General features: G+C 49.4%; 1 protein-coding gene across 1 annotated transcript in view; it reads left to right on the top strand.

The window, feature by feature from the left end:
- LOC133358313 (E3 ubiquitin-protein ligase MARCHF11-like) overlaps positions 1-18,123 on the top strand; it is a 207,084-nt gene that overhangs the window by 49,608 nt on the left and 139,353 nt on the right. The window lies entirely within an intron of this gene.

Raw genomic sequence — 18,123 nt, forward strand, 5'->3', positions numbered from 1 at the left:
ACTGCAGAGCGGCCAGGGAGATCATGGCTGTGGGGGGAGGCAGGGGTAGCAGCTCAGCCCCAGCCTGCCAAGATGCCAATCTATGCGAGGTCAGAGGCTCTGCACGGGACTAGGCTTCACCACGCCACTATGTCAGGTGAGTACTTTGTGCTATACAGTCGATAAATACTGCTATAGAGTCAGCATGTACTACTGTAGTGATAGCAGGTACCACCACAGTTGGTATGCACTGCTGTAATCATAGCAGGTACCACCACAGTATGCACTGCTGCAGTGAAAGCAGGTACCACCACAGTATGTACTGCTGTAATCATAGCAGGTACCACCACAGTATGCACTGATGTAATTATAGCAGGTTTCACTACAGTTAGTACACACTGCTGTTAGATTTTTTTAGAGTAGTTTTGAAATATTTTTAAGACCCGGGCAACGCCGGGTACTTCCCGCTAGTTTTAAATAATGCTTTGATACTGGGAAAAAAGGGTCCCATGGATACGTCATCGCAGTGACAAGCGCCACCCACAGTCTCGCACCGCTTCTCTTCTTGCACTCCGATGCCAACATAGACGTCTGAGAATAGCTGCTGCCCCGTTGGGTTACTGCCAGTTCACCCCAGGTCAGTTCCACCCAGGACAGTTCACCCCAGGTGAGTTCACCCCAGGCGAGTTTATCACAGGCCAGTTCACCCTAGGCCAGTTTACCCCCGGTCAGTTCACCCCCGGCGAATTGACCCCCGGCCAGTTCACCCCAGGCGAGCTCACCCCAGGGCAGTTCACCCCAGGTAAGTTTATTCCAGGTCAGTCCACCCCAGGTCAGTTCACCACATACCGTTCACTACATGCCTGTACACTATTATTATTGTTATTAGTATTATTTTGTGCTTGTGGGGTATTCTGATTAATACTTGGGCTGTAACTCATTCAATATGAGTCACATTGGGGCGCTGCAGTGGCGAGATGTTAACTACCATGCTTGGTATACATCAGGTCGTGCATTTGATCCCAAACCTGACGCCTGTTGTATATTTGGAGTTTGCGTATCAATCCCCATGGCTGCGTAAAATTTTCTCGGGGTCGCTCTGAGTTGTTTCCCCTCCACATTTAGAATCAACGTCACGCGTTTCGAGTTATTTGGCTGCTGCTATAAATGTCCACGCGATGATGATAGGCCCACTTCGCCGAGCTATCGTTTGTTGATAACCAGGTTGCTTCTGAAAAAAAACCGATACATAGCTAAATGGGCCCTTACCTGCTGAAAAACAATAGTTTATTTTTAGTGGTTGGTTTACGATGATGACGACGATCATGATCATGCGGCATGGGCAGGAGGCCCAGTCGGTGTAGTCTGCACTGAACGTGTGGCGATGTGGACGTTACGAGTGGCCCCCAACGGGAGGGGACTGCTCAGCGCTGGCACCTCCTCCTCCACTGCTACCGTGGTGCCAGCGCTCAGTAATCCCCTCCCATTGGGGGACACCCATAACAGCTGCGTGAGAATCATGGCAGGGTCAGACCTCGCAGGCCGACGTTCAGCACTGCTCGTCGTTTAGCCAGCGGCGTAAATATCGCAACGAAATGTCGCTCGAGTAAACCGTGGCGGGAGCGAACTCCTTTTGAGGGAGGTGGTTGAAATAATGGCGTCGTACACAAAGTCATTTTTTAATGTGTGAGTTTTCTTTTTTTCCCACGGTTTGATTATTGTTGTTGTTCAACTTGATTACACGTTGTTTTTATTACTTTTCCGAATCTGCCCATCGTCGGGGTCTTGTACGGCGTTGTAGAGATGCAGTTTTGCATGTACGACACTTTAAATTTAACGCGTAGTAGTAGGGCTTTGCAGAATAATATTATCCATAAGAGGTTTTTTTCCTTGTCTGATTGTCAAATGATGAGGCTTGGTTGTTATTACCGATGAACGTCATGCATTTACAGAATTTGGCCGCAATATATTTCCACGTGATGATAATACGCCACTTCGTTGAGCTATCATTTGTGATAGCCAGGTCGCTTCTGAACAATAGCTACATAGTTCAGCGGGCCTTACCTGTCCAAATAAAACGTTTAGTTTAATAGTTTTATGTTTCTTTGTTTTTTACTTGCTTACGGGTTTTAATTACTTTTGGAATCTGACCATCAACTGCCAAACAGTGGTATTTGCGAATCATATCGGGGTCTTGTACAGCGTTGTGAGATGAAGTTTTGCATGAACGACGCTGTATAAAATGCCATTACTATCATTATTATTGTTTTCAAAGTTGCACTGAGCTATGTAGCTGCAAAAATAGCTATATAGCAGCTTAGTGGGCCTAACCTGCTTAAATAACAACAATTTGTAAAACAGATATATATAAAACAATGAGACTGCCCGGTTAAAAACATCATCGTGAACACATCAGCCTCGCCATAGATATCATCGTCGTCGTCATCATCTCTGTCGCCATCGTTGCGATTGTTGATCAGCGAGAGCTTCCCGTCCTCACTTGAACTCTGCTCTCCGGCACACGCCAGAAGCATCAGCAGCAGCAGTGCTTGCTCAGCCAGAGGGCCGCTGACTCGGCGCTCTGCCGGCGCTCGGTGCGGCGGTAAGAGGAGCAGCAGGTAATTGAAGAGGATGAGGCGCAGGAGCTCACAAAATAGTAGCCGCAATTATCGTGGCTGCAGCACCAAAGCTGAATGGAAAAAAAAACTACGAAATGTCGAGCTGGCTATGTCTGGGTTGGGTTCCACATTGTTGTCCTTCCCGTATGGGTCGGCCTCACCTGGTAAAATAAAACATCGTTTAGTTTTAGTTTAGAGTGAGTTGCACGTAATTTTTCAGCATTGGAATGTTGGCCACTCCCGGTTATATTGTAGGCATTGTTTTTATCTATGGGAGGGATCTGAAGAACCCAGAGGAAACCCATGCAGAACAGCGGGAGAGAACACACAAAGGTAAAGATCCCCATATAGCCTTAACGGACTGTTGGGGTGAGTGCTGTTAGCGAATAGCGCCTATGAAGGCCGCTACGAATAGTACCTATGAAATAAAATTAATGTATCGTATCGTGGTAACCCTAAAATTAAATCGAGAAAGCTACGTATCATACATGCATTGAAAGTATCGTAACGTATCATATTGTACTGTACTCACCAAGATTCTGAAACACAAAAACACACGCGCTAACACCGTGACCACTTAACTCCGTCGACCGCTGGTGAGAGTGAGGCATCATCACACAAGGCGGAAGATGGGTACAGTACATCCCGGCAGCGTCCCAACGTACAGTATCGTACCTCGTACGCTGCTGCGTTTGCCTGCCGCGCGAAATGTAAAATATTTTACAATTTTGTCATATCGATATCGCCATCGTAAGATCTAAATATCATAAGTCGGACCATCTTAAGTCGGGGACTACCTGTATACTGTAAATCACTTTCACGAATCAGCCCCCAAATGTAGTCTCCCATCATGTTCTCGTTATACTGGCTTTGGTAGCAGCATTCAAAGTCCAGTATATCCTGGTGGAATCGCTTGCCTTGCTCCTCCGAGTACGCTCTCATTTTCTCTTTGAATTTATCAAGATGAGTGTAGTGAGTTCAACTGAGTCGCAGATATTGTCTTAGGAGCAACACGTTTATTAACTTACTCCAGGCCTATTAACACAACATACTCTCGGGTAGTGACCACCCAACTAACCACGCTATGGCGGAATTAGACACGGTTCCACGATCCCGGTCCGGACCACAAGTTGGTTCCCGGACCGCGTGGCTGGAGGCTTCTTCAAGCTTGACATGGATCTCCTGCCTCTCCAACAGTATGAACCCCGAGCCCCTCTCAGGGTCCCCCTTATACCGGGCCGGGCTGGGGCTAGCTCCGCCTCTCGCCCCGCCCACCTTCTCGATCTCTCTCGCCTTTGCCCGAAGGCTCTCGAGAGTTCTTCTCAGACCATGTGACCACCCATTGGCCCCCTCCACCGGTGGCCCCCCTCCAGTATCATCCGGCCACATGTCGCCAGGTCAGCCAGTGCATCATGCCCCCAACGTAACCCTAGCTGGCTGACACTCTCGCTCTCTAAATGGGAGACTGTAAGCTGTGTGTGGTGCCACCGCACTTAAACAGCTCTCACCCAAGCCCCCACTAGGGCTGGTACTACACTTCGTGTCCGGGGTGTACACACATCCCGGAACCCGCGAGCTTGAGTGCCGACCCCGACACTTCCCACAACGTCCCTCTCTGGACGCGCCGACGAAGCATGTGCCAGCACGGTACCGTCGTGGATGACCGTTGTGTCCGGCCCGGCATTAAGAACCTGAATGAAAGGTTCTTGGTCCTGGGACACCAATGTCTGGGCTGCCACTAGGGACATACCGCGATTAAGTTTATTGGAGGGCCCCAAAACAACACCCTCATCCGCAGTGCGCACATCGAGTGGTTTTCGCAACCGGAGGGGCACTAACATTTGTGCTCCAGGCGGAATCCTCACCTTTCGGCACGCAATAGCCTGCACCATCTCGTTAGCGGAAGACATACGAGTCGGCGATGGAAGAAATGCCATACGCCATCCCGACGGAAAATCCAGACAGCCCTGATCAACACATCTTCAGGGACATCTTGCCCAGAAATCGGTCCCGAGCAAACACGGGGCAGCTAGGGCCATAGAAACCAAAACGTGGCCCAAACATTTGACATCGGCGATACGCAACTCAGCCGTTATCCGTCCGACTATTCCCAACTATCCACGGAGTATCCACAGGTTCCAAAACTCGACACCGGGGAGGTAAAATATTACAGATGAGTTCACAATTAAACTTGAAGTGCCGGTATCAAAGAGCATATGGATTTCCACTCCCTCAATAAACCCGAGCACGGCCGACGAACCCGCTGCCGCCGTGACCGCTCGATGGGCCAGCTCCGGCCACTGATCCAGTCGGAGCCGGCGCGCATCATGAACACGCCCCGACTCCCCCCGAACCCACACGCGACCCCGACACAAATCGGACCCCCCCAATAACCGAAGTGAACCCCAGGGCCGAGTGTAGAGTGCACCGCAACTCGCCTTATGGAGCAGGGAGTCGTGGGAAGACGGACATCCCGAAGGAAGGTCTGCTTACGTGATAGCAGGTGCATTTTTGCCAGTCCAACGTTTGTAAGGGTCCACCGTGCAGAAGTAGCAGTTGCTTGAGTGGTCACTGGGTGTCCGCCAAATTCTTGGGATAGCGAACTTCATGGCTCTCTTTTCCCTTCTTTACCATCCTACAAAAATACATTTATTTCATCCATGACTAATTTTTAAGAGATTCTAGCAACATTTTTCATGTATGATATATTTTTTCAATAACGTTGAAAATTGTAAAACATTTTAAAATGAAAAACTTTACGATTACATTTTTTAAAACAAATTTTATAACGTAAAATTCCGAGCAACAATTGTCCATCTTACCTTGCAGAGTTTTTATGCATTGCTCGCAGGTGAAATGTCTTGATCCCCGACAGGCATGCCGAAATATGCCTTGTAGGCCTCACACATCTTAGCAGATGCTTCCACAGAGCACTTTTTCGCTCTTGTCTTGATAAATTGGCCGCAGACATAGCAAAATGCGCATACCGGATGCTTGCAGCCTCTTGATAATATTTCAGAAAAATGCAGATATGTATCCACTTAGGCAACTGGAACTAAACTGAACTGATGGGCTTAAGGCCCCTGTATATATACTACTATTTATATTACTGGAAAGTTCTAGAATGTTCGAGAAGTTACTCCAAGTTTACTCAGCACTGAATCTATCTGGAATGTTCTGGAAAATAGGTAAATTTGAAAATATCAATGTCCTGGTCACAAAAGCAAAGTTTCTTGGGAATAATAGCCATTTTCTGTACTTTTGAGGAATAAGCAATTAGGAAATAATACTTACTACTCAGGAACAACTTTTTTCTAAAATTTGTTACACAGTGTCATCATCATCGTCAACGTTAAATGCCCTGTCTCGAATAACACTATGGATTTTGTACCAAGTACTCTGCTGAAGAATCCACATTACTGCACTGACCGTGATGTTAAGTGCGTTGTTTTTGGACGACAAAGCAAGTTGCTCTCGTGACAGTGACGAGGGAGTGCAGCGAGAGGCCTGTGGAGAGTAACGACAGTTGCGCTCAGACAGAGGGGTGTTCTGTGGGAAACGGAGCCAGCGGAATTATTCGGCCGGGGGTTGGCAGCAGTGGCGACTCCCCCGCGCCTCATGGCAAGAAGGAGGCCTAGGTTTGATTTTGACTCGGGTGTCTTTCTGCGTGGGGTTGTGCTACGTTCAGCATGGGTTTCCTCCGCCTTCTCTGGTTTCCTCCCATAGCTTGAAAAACTACACAGAGACACACCCGCACAATGTAACTGGTCAGTTTAACACGTAGTAGGCATTCGTGACCAATATTATCCATATCTATGGGACCTTTTTGCTAGTATCCAAGATAATTAAAACATTTAAATAGGTTTTACCCTCAATGACAATAAAACAGGAGGTATTAAGAACAATCATATTGTAGACCTGATGATATGCACCGGATCGGCCTGGCCTCAGGAATAATGAATGCTCTGAAATGCATTTCGTCCCAGAAACGTTTATGTCTGGGCACCAAATTGAGAGTTCTCTCCCCAGTGCTGTATTTTGTCAGTGTTGTTGCTCTACGGTATGAAAGCCTGGACACTGCTTCAAGCCGATATAGATCGGCTGCAGTCCTTCCACGCGCGATGCCAAAGACTCCTTCTTCGCATCCGATTGGTCGACTTTGTGAGAAATGTCACTTTGCATCTGCGACCGGTCTGCTAGTGATCGAGAGCTTAGTTCGAGGGAGACGCTGGCTGACACTTTCTGGACACGTCGCCCCGTCTTCATGCGCAAACTCAGTTGGCGGTCGAGTTCAAAGCGAGAAACTGCGACTCCCCTGGAAGGAATGGCGCCACCCCCGTGATCCGTGCAGCAAACAAATCGCTCGAGACACCCCTACTGGTACAGCAGCGAGAGCAGTTTATGCGAATGCTGTTGCGAGAGGTCACATGTTTGGCGCAACGCTCCTTCCGCTGACTCTGCGAGACAAATTAATGAACGATATGCGACACGCTCCCCCAACAAAAAGACCGCGTGCCCGATTGTTACCCCTACAGAGTAGAGTAGTGGGACCAACCACGTTTTTCCTAAACTAACTAAAACTAAACCATTTTTATTTTAACCAGGCAAGGTCCACTGAGCTACGTAGCTCTTTTTCAGAAGAAGCCTGGCTATCGCAACCGATAGCTCAACGAAGCGGCGTATCTCGTGGAAATGTATGACATTGATTCTAAACGTGGAGGGGAAACCCGGAAGACACGTAGAAAAAAATCCCACGTGACCACTGGGAGAGAGAAGCTCACGCTCCAAATATACAGGAGTCGGGATCTAATCCACGACCTCCTGCGTACCAGGCGAGGTAGTTAATATCTCGCTACCTGGCCTTGGATTTGTTGTTCGCGGATTATCTGAACCCCCCCACTCCCTATCGCTCGCGCTCCGGCTCTGTACCAGGCTCTCGTTTAATAATAAAAAATAAAACGCAACATGCGAACATCGTCGCGTTTGGTCCGGACAGGCTGAGCGGCGAAACGAGCGATCGTGACCACGGCACCGCGGTCGTTGCTCGGAGGTGGAGATTTCCCATCACCCTCACTGGTTGTTTTTATTCGTCGGCATGTTTTCTCCCTCCCTGCCTCCCCCACTGCGCTCTCTGCTCGAGGCGAGGGAGTCTCTCCCTAGTTAGTCTCTCCCTCCCTTCCCTCTGTCCCTCCCCTCCCCTCCATCCATTCCCTCCCCTCCATCCATTCCCTCCCTCCCTCCCCTCCATCCATTCCCTCCCCTCCATCCATCCCTCCCCTCCATCCATTCCCTCACCTCCATCCATCCCTCACCTCCATCCATTCCCTCCCCTCCATCCATCCCTCCCCTCCATCCATCCCTCACCTCCATCCATCCCTCCCCTCCATCCATCCCTCCCCTCCATCCATCCCTCACCTCCATCCATTCCCTCCCCTCCATCCATTCTCCTTCCTCCCTCCCCTCACCTCCTTCCGTCCCTCCCCTCACCTCCTTCCGTCCCTCCCCTCACCTCCTTCCGTCCCTCCCCTCACCTCCTTCCGTCCCTCCCCTCACCTCCTTCCGTCCCTCCCCTCACCTCCTTCCGTCCCTCCCCTCACCTCCTTCCGTCCCTCACCTCTTTCCGTCCCTCCCCTCACCTCCTTCCGTCCCTCCCCTCCCCTCACCTCCTTCCGTCCCTCCCCTCATCTCCTTCCGTCCCTCCCCTCACCTCCTTCCGTCCCTCCCCTCACCTCCTTCCGTTCCCTCCCCTCACCTCCCCGCCCTCCATCCCCTTCCTCCTTCCCCCACTGCACTGCCTGCTCGAGGACGCAGATGCTCCCACCCCCACCCCAACCCCCACCGCCACCAGGGTCGTGCAGCGTGGTTGTGGTTCTGTGCTGCCGATGGGCAGGCGCAATCTGGTTCTACCTGCAGAGCGTCTATCGATGCTTCTCGCTGTGGTGACTGACGGAGCCGTTCGCATCCCTACAGCGAACGGCTACGTCAGTGCGTGCGCCCCGCTTCGCTTGCAGCTGTCCAGCTCCAGCCCCGCTGCTTCTTATCTGCTGCTGATATACAAAAACACGACGACTACACGATTGTTATTTGACGAGGCAAGGCCCACTGAGCTACATAGTGCAGGGCCCCGCAGTAGCGAGATGTTATCTCCCTCGCCTGGTATATAGCTGTGCAAGAGTTCCACGGGTGAGCTTCAGGTAAATTTGTTTTTATATATATAGAATTTTAAACAAGAGCCAGGTACAGAGGAGTGTGAGCGACGGGGAGGAGGGTCACAAATAATCTACGAACGACAACAACCCTAGGCCAAATGCCATCGGGGCAGGGGAAAGGAAAGATGATTGGGCTCACTGCCCATCTCACATAGGGGGAACGGTGGCGAGATATCAACTACCTCGCCTGGTATACAGGAGGTCGTGGATTCGCTCCTGACCCTGACGTCTGCTGTATATTTGGAGTTTGCATGTTTTAAGCGTGGTCGTGTGGATTTTTGGCTGCTATATATCTCCATCCCGACCCTGACGTCTGTTGTATATTTGGAGTTTGCGTATCTCTCTTTCTCCCCGTGTTGGCGTGGATTTTTCCTCCGAATCAGCCTCACCCGTTAATTTATTGGCTGCAATACATTTCCACACGATAAGCCACTTGGTTGAGTTATCATTTGTAATACCCAGGTAGCTTCTAAAAAGACCCATGAAGCTGAGCGGGCCTTACCTGGTAAAATAATAATAGTTACTAATTTGTTTTTAGATTACTCCATCATGATCACTGTTACAATCACTGCAATAATTGTGACAGTTGACATATCCTAAGCTATGGAACAGAGTGCGTTGCAATGTTAGGCGATATGTAATTATCGTTATTGAAGTGGAGTGGTTGTGCTGCAGCAGGTCCGTGTACTATTAACCAAAAAAAAACTGAGTGAGATATGAAAACAATTATAAATTGATTCTGCTTGTTCAGACAATTCAGCCTCGCCCAAGTGACAGCTTACAGTGCACAAGCAGGGCACTGCACACTGTACGTGGGATGATTGATACGTGGAGGCAACAGTATCAGCCGTAACGCGCTGCATGTATGTTGAACTTTTTTCACACCGTATGTTGCCAACCGTGCTAATTGGAGGTGCGGTGCATGTATGTTGAACTTTTTTCGCACAGTACATAACCAATCGCGCTAATTGGAGGGGCGCTGCAGCCACGCCAACTCATTCCGATCAGCAGCAGCCGCCCTCGCTCATCACAACAACGGCATCATGGGGGCAGGGTTGGGGTGGGGGGCTGCTCGTAAAATCGGGAGATGAGGATGTGAAGTGGGGAGGAGAGGAGTGCGGAGCGGGGCTCGCTGTGACAATTTAAGGCACAGCGTGCTAGAAGCCTCTCTCCATCAGGCGATTGTACGGAGCCATCGAGGGTTCGGCAGTTATTAATCCCCCAGCTGCCTTACGCGGAGCGGCTTAGCAGGGCTGTGCGTGGTGCCAAGAGGACCCGCGGCACAATGCCGGACTCAAACAAAAAACTCGCTGGAACCGTCCGCGCGATCGATTTGCAGGAGCGTCACGGTTCGAGTCCGGCGGCCGCCCTGGTTACTATTATTATTGCTACTGCTTTTACTGCTAGGGGTGTATAAACCGTGAAACACAACAGCGCCGTCTGCTCTCACTTCTGATGGGCATTAAAAGATCCCACGAGGTCGTTCAAAGCGAGTCGGCCGTGGCGTGTCGGGTGGCACGACGCTCCACATTTGGCAAATGGGAACGATGAACAAACCACTCGATTGGGATTAAGCCCTCTGCCGGGAAACGCCGGCAGTCTGAGCGAAAATATTGGGCCTTTGTCGATAGCCCTGCGTTATAAGAATGGCGAGTACTGACTTAGTACTAAATTAGTACTAAATTAGCATCATTTAATGCCTGCTCGAGACTCCACAAAACGCAACTCGTTAGCGCAAATATTTTTCAAGCGCTGGAGTTGTCGCCTCGTTAATCTCTATTGCTCTCGATGTGCTGCGGTGGCAAAATGTTAACTACCTCACCTGGTATACAGGAGGTTGTGAGTTAAACTGCGACCCTGACGCCTGTTGTGTATATGATGTTTACATGTTCTCCCCGTGGTTGCAATGGATTTTTCTCTGGGTCCTCCGGTTTTTCCCTGCACATTTGTAGTCAACGTGTGTTTATAGTATTTGACTATATTTTTACTATTTTTATTTTACCAGGTGAGGCCCACTGAGCTCTGTAAAGCTAATTTTCAGAGGCGACCTGGCCACAAATGATAGCTCAATGAAGTGGCTTATCATCATGCGGAAATTTATAGCAGCCAAATCTAAATGCGTGATGTTGATTCTAAATGTTGAGGGAAAAACAGGTGGACCCATAGAAAAATCCACGCGACAACGGCGAGAACATGCAAACTCCAAATATACAACAGGCGTCAGGATCGGGATCGAACCCACGACCTCCTGTATAGCAGGCGAGGCAGTTAACATCTCGCCACAGCGGAGTGTTGATTGTGCTCTGAACGAGATGCAGCAGGAGCACAGACGATGCATGTCGCGCGCGTATGAGATGCTGGCGTTCCGCTGTGCAGCATTTCGTGGATGGATGGCAGTGCTAGGAAACAAGCCGAGCATCTATTCCAGAAGAACCCCCCGGGAATTAAGAATCTCTCTTGTATCCTCTCTTATTGCATTCGACTTTAATTTATTTATTTCCACTCTCGTGGTTCGACGAGCACAGTGCGGTGCGAGCGAGCGCTGCACTGTACCTTTTATGTTTTTGAGGACATCCATAATGAGGGGTGGTTCATCGTTCCCATTTGCACTCTCAAACATTTTAAATTATCATTATTTTTGACATACTCCTGCGATAAATGTACCCGATCAACGGTGGCTTGGAGATGTTATCTCCCTCACCTGATATACAGGAGGGCCTAGGTTCGACCACGACCCTGACACCTGCTGTATATTCGGAGTTTGCGGTGTCTCTCTCCCCATGGTCGCGTGGATTTTTCTCCGGGTCCTCCGGGTTTTCTCTCCACATTCAGAAACATGCGTTTAGAGTATTTGACTGCTGTAAATTTCCACATAATGATTAGCCACATTTGTGGCCAGGTCGCTTCTGAAAATAATTGCCATTATTATTACGACTACTATGCTCGTTTGCTCAGGAAAACCTCGCTGAGTCTCAATTCAATTTCTCAGGCGGGTTGTGGCAAGTTTCTCGCACCTCCGATGAGCACGGTTGGCTACGTATGGTGCGAACGAAGTTCAACACATACATACGTTAGAGTTCTTCTCTCGTTGATCGCATTCAGGGTGTCTCCATTGGACGTCTTTTCCGTCCAGCAGCTAATCTCTGCATCCCTCCTCCTCGTGCACGTCCTGAACGCTTCCAACCGTCTCAATATCGGGCGGCCTCGACGGTTCCTGTTCTTGCCGCGTGCCCACATGCTGGTGCTGCTGTGTACGTGTGTGCTTCATGCTGCTGTCGTGTCATTGGGAGATGGCGATCATTGTCCAGAAGGTCTTGAATGCTGACGCCCATGGCACCGAAGACGCATGCGTGCACGCGCGCTCTCTGCTCCGAGTTGTTTTGTTTCGCCTGAGCAGGGCTGCAACCCCCGATTACAACTTTTACTGAAATAGCTACTTAGGATGTTCCTTTAACCACGTATACAATAATATGTAGGCTACAATTATATATATGTTTTAGTTGTGACCGTTTATTGGGGTTAGCGGAAGACAGTCTCACAGTGACAGGATTAATACGAAGATGTAAATGTGCAATACGACTCACAATTATGTTATCGTGCTTCTTGCTTTCATTCCGACCCCACCGCTCTAGGATTTCCTCAAAGGAGGTGGATTGTTCCACTGTCTGCCTTTCTATTGATACGATAGCCAGATCCGTTAATAGGGCTTGGTCTATGGTAGACCGCAGATTTCTTTTTATGAATCGAAAACATTTTTCTTAACATTGTTTACTTGTTAATATGTTGATTCGGGGGCCCCCTTGTGGCCGGCTGGCCCCCGATGCGTCGCGTAACGCTGCCACATACCTCCCCACCCCAACCATAGTTGCGCCCCTACCGTTATTTGTGCTGGAGAGAGATCTGGTGGCAGCAGCCCGACCGGTTTGTGACGAGGCCTTCTGTTTGTTTCCCTTGCGATGCCATCCCGGGCACTTGTCAGCGCCACTTCATGTGTCCCACGATTGCGATTCGACCTCTTTGGAACGCACGCTTGTGAAGGGACTCGGTTCAACGGGGTATTTCCAGTGCCTCTGTTAGTTTTTTTATTTCCTTGGGGAAAAGAGAAAACAAAAGCTTGTTTATATATAATTGTTATCATTCTTTTCGGGAAGAAATTCTAAATTTATAGTGCGGCAACGACGTCGATCCTCTATTATTTATTATTACTTATTATTACGAATATTTTTTTTTATTTTACCCAATTGCATTCTGGCTGTACTGTCGGTGCCACAAAACGAGAGCCCCCGTCGGCATCTCTCGCGCTGTATTAGAATCAGCATCTCGCTATTTAGACGCTGGAGGAATCCGATGAGCTATGAAGCGCTGTTAAACACATGTCCAGTCGGCCCAGGTGGCTTGCGGAGCCGTGCCACCTCTGTTGCGGGCACCACTCCTCATCCTCCCCTCCTCATCCTCCCCTCCTCATCATCCCCTCCTCCTCTCCTCATCTTCCCCTCCTCATCCTCCCCTCCGCATCCTCCCCTCCTCCCCTCCTCATCCTCCCCTCCTCATCCCCCCCTCCTCATTCGTTGTGGTTCGAGGGCGACTGCTGTCGGCTGGCGGCACCTTCGGTCACCGGCCGGGCCTGCTCCACCCCCTCCGTTGTCCTCTCCCCTGCGCCTCTCCCCTGCGCCTCTCCCCTGCGCTCTGCAGACTGAATTCGTCCTCGCTCTGTGCAGGGTTCAGGTTGTTTCTGGGGAAACCCATGTCGATCGTGTGGCGCCCGCGTGTCCTGCTTGTCGCTATCACGTCACGAGTGCGCGCGTGCGAGTCCCGGCACCGCCGTGTAGCCAGCCGTGCACGAGCGCCTTTCGTTATGATCGGACGCGTACACACGCGTACGCACACGCGTACACATACACACATACATACAAAGATCCCCTTTGTAGACTAAACAGACTGCTGGGGCAAGCGCTGTTAGCGAGCACCTATGAAAGCCGGCACAACATACGAGGGGGTCGGTGGCCAACACAACACCCGGCCGCCTTTGTCTCCTCAGTGGCGATGTTTACACACCGCACCAGGTACTTATTTGAGGCTGAGTCAACCGAGGGCAGGCCCAGGACCGGTTCAGATAATCATCACTGGTGTTGGCCGTGAGCGGAAATCGAACTCAGGTCGCAGAGTTCGTAGCGAAGCGCACTAACCGATGCTCCACCGCTCCCCCCACACGCACACGTGCACACGTACACGTGCACACGTACACACACACTTCAAATCCAAGTTACTTCCTTTCCCTCAGGGGATTTCTGACCTTTTATCGACAGTAGATGACTTTGGAACTGCGCATTACGGCCTCGCGCTTGTCGCGTCTGTTTAAGCACCACACGTCGCTCTACACGTCACGCTCTAGACTAGGTGTTCTCTTTTCGCTTCTCTCTCTCCTCACAAATGAAGGACAGATTATAATTGTTATTACATGGACTCGCGGGGTTCAGTGAGTGTGGCTTTTAAGAGCATGCAGGGGTTACGCGGGGAAGGCTGTAATCGTGAGACTATGTGCATCGCTGTTGATCTCTGCCAGCCCCCATTTGTGTCCAGTCAGGAGTTCTAAACTAAAACTCTGAACTTCGTTCGTTGCTCGGTCCGCTTGTCCTGGTGAGGGTCGCGGCGGCTGTATGTTGAGCCGGCAGTCCAGACCTCCCTTTCTCTGGCGACAGATTCCAGCACAACATTACTATACACCACTACACTATACACTACACGACTATACACAGACTCTAGCTCTTGCTGGGGAATTCCCAGGCGTTCACAGGCCAACCGAGCGACATAGTCCCGCCAGTGTCGAGTTCCAGGGGGAGTCCACCGGGGGGCATCCTTACCAGGTGCCCGAAGCACCTCAACTGGCTCCTCTCCACTATTTTTTTAACCAGGTAAGACCCCACTGAACTGCTATAGAGCGCTTTTATTTTTTTAAGAAACGACTTGACTATCACAAATGATAGATCAACGAAGTGGCTTATCATCATCATCATCATGTGGAAAATGTATAGCAGCCAAATACTCCAAACGCGTGATATCGTTTCTAAATGTGGAGGTAAAAAAAAACGAGGACTCGGATAAAAATCCACGTGACCACTGGGAAAGAGAGAGAGAGACACACAAACTCCAAATATACAACAGGCCTCAGGGTTGGGATCAAACCTACGACCTCCTGCATACCAGGAGAGGTAGTTAACATCTCCACCGTGGCGCCCTGATTTGCTATGATATGTGTAAGGTCGTAAGAATGCTGAGCTTCTTTCGCAACGTTACCAAGCCAATGGTGCTCGTCGGAGGTGAAGTCACGTGATGAATCGGAGCTCTCTGATTGGCTCGTGTGAGGCAATAGCTCTGCCAGAATAAAGCAATGGTGGCACAACCTCAAAATCATAAAATTGTCAACCGCAACTTGGGGTATTGCGACATCACAACCCACAACAGACATTATTATTGTCGTGATTGAGGCTCGCAGAGACAGACTCAGGCCACCTGTTTAATCGTTAGGGTTTGGACATCTGTGAAAAAATAGCTTTATAGCTCATCGGATTCCTCCAGTAGAAACATATATTCTGATTCTTGTTCGCTGGTTAAGCCCAAGGCTCACAAAGGCAAATTTTGAGAGTGGCATAACCGTAATTGTGAATAATTGCTGTTTAGTTTGATATCCTTCCCCTGCGCCCCCGATTAGCACGGTTGGCTAACATACGGTGAGCCAACCGTGCGTGCGTACATTTTTATATCACAATTGCCATTGTAGCTGCCCGCCACTGAGGTGTCTCACACACGAGTGGCTCAGTCGCCAGGTTGCGTTGTTGCCCCAACACAGACAGCAGCTGCTCGTATGGATGTCAGTAACACAGTCGCTCAAATGGAAATCTCACCGATCGCTCGCAGTGGCGAGAGAGTGAGAGAAAGAGAGAGAGTGAGAGAAAGAGAGAGCGAGATTTCTGTTGAATGGAGAAAGAGAGGGGTGCTGATCCGAGCTACGCAGTGACCGGTTATTCACTCGAACTAGTGGCCGGGTTGCACAGTGGTAAATGCTCGCGCCTTACAGAAAGCAGCTCCTGGGTTTAATTCCCGGACCCGGGCGCCTTTCCGTGCGGGAGCGTGTGTGTTCTCCCTCTGTTTTGCATGGCTTTTCCTCCGGATTCTGTGGTTTCCTCCCATAGCCAAATCACACCCGTATAATGCAACTGGTATTGGACATGTACAGTATTTAATTCGTGAAAATAGGCATTCATTGTATCCTCCGTTGGCCAGACATCCCAATACTCATACATCACCTGCCACTTACTCACTCGGGATGACGCACAACAACAGCAGCAGCGACATCGCCCCCTTTACAAAAAAACTTGGCAGCAACAAGCATTTCGGTTCGATTCCCAACTCGGGTTTCCTTTCCGTGTGGCGTTTGTACGTTCCTCCCCCGCTCTGCGTGGGTCTTCTCCAGGTTCTACCAGTTGCCTCCCACGCCTGAGTAACATCACAAACATCTCTACACTCGAGCAACAGGCCCCAGCCCCGCGACGTTGCCTCTGAAATTCGGAAAATACAGGGTGTTTTAAACAGATGGACCCGATTTTAAGTCGCTATATCTCTGCAACCACGAACCGCTCATGAATGAAACTCTTACCACTTGAAAGGTCGGGGCATAGAGTTTCAAATGATTACCGCTCGATGCCTCTCGCAGCGCACAAACAGCCCCTAGTCTCAGTCATTCGCAAGACACACTGCTTCAACGTTGGATAGGTCGCACGGGACCCCAAGACTTGGCGCTACACTCTTGGCCCCCAAGATCCGCAGACATCATACGTCAAAGACCGTGTTTTTGTGCCACCATTAGCGACTAATTTGGGTGACCTCAAAAACAGAATCACGGCAGCGGTGACTTCAGTGTTATAAGACACTTTGAGAGGCGTTTGGGACGAATTCAACTATCGTCTCGATGTTGTCCGTACAGCAGGTGGAGGGCACATAGAGCATTTTATAAAATGGTTAGTAAAACTTGATAACTCATTAAACCTTTTTTACTTTTTGTGTAATTGTAACATTCTAGATTTGAAGCTTTCGTAACTGCAAGGATTCATACTTTTTGTTTTTTTCGGTAAAATCACGTAGATAAAAATAATTAATAAAATAAAATAAATCAAAACAACTCAATTAAATTACGACGTTTCGGAGGCAACACAAGCCTCCCTCATCAGGTGTAAAAAGGCACAGCAAAATAACTGTTTGCTGTGCCTTTTTACCTATGTGACTTTACCGAAAAAAACAAAGAGTAATTGTAACATGTTGCCATCGTGAAATAAACTGCTTTGAAATTGGGTCCATCTCTTTTAAACACCCTGTAAATGTACTCATTATTATTTCTGTAATATGACCTGAAAATTGATCAACGTGTGATTACACAGCAGCAGCAACATCACCCCCTACAGTGAAAACTTTGAAACAGTCGAGTGAGACTTTGTGAGGCTCTTTTGGGTAAACAAACATCACAACAATCTTCTTGTTGTAGTACGGCTGCTGGTGTGGATGCAGGGACAACTACAATTTCACATTCACGTGGTCAAGCCCAGATAAGGAGTAGCGGAGTAGTGTCATCGCTATGATGTCTCCTTCGTATTTGTGGATCAGGGCATTGGCGTCGTTATACGTTGCACGGTCTGCTCTGCATGACCATAGTCGCACACTTTGACTGGAGAGTTTTATTTATTTCACATTTGTTCATCATCAGCTAATCTGCATCGGCTGCTGCCATAGTTTGTGCAGTGGATGGTGCGGCTCTAGGACCACGAGCTCAGTGGAAGATCAAACCATAACAACATGGATGAGGACAACAACAATAATAACATTGAAAACTCAGGCGCATGTTTGAGTCTTGAGAGACGCAGTGAGGCTCTCTGCTGGGGTAAACACGCGTACATAATAAATAAATAAATAACAGGCGTTCTTATTACATAAATAACGCCGCAGCTTGGCTCGAACACACGTGCACACACACACACATCCTGGACATTAAACAAACCAACGACCGCGAACTGGGAGACACCCACCAGTCCCCCTGTCAAAAATGTCAAACGCGCAAACTTGATCATGGGTGGATATTGAACGACGGAGCGAAGAGAACGCGCCCAGCATTTCTCTGACATAACCCCTCCACTCCCTCTCCTTCCCATTCATTGCTTCCATTCACCGAAACATCCCCGCACAGGAGAGACAGAGACAGACAGAGAACGTTCCTCGGTTTTTTCCCCAACGTGAAGCAACACAACTATGTGACGGCACCCCCCCCCTCA

Source organism: Lethenteron reissneri, chromosome 61 (assembly GCF_015708825.2).
Source record: "Lethenteron reissneri isolate LAM-NWPU_2019-01 chromosome 61, ASM1570882v1, whole genome shotgun sequence".
Lineage (NCBI taxonomy): Eukaryota > Metazoa > Chordata > Hyperoartia > Petromyzontiformes > Petromyzontidae > Lethenteron > Lethenteron reissneri.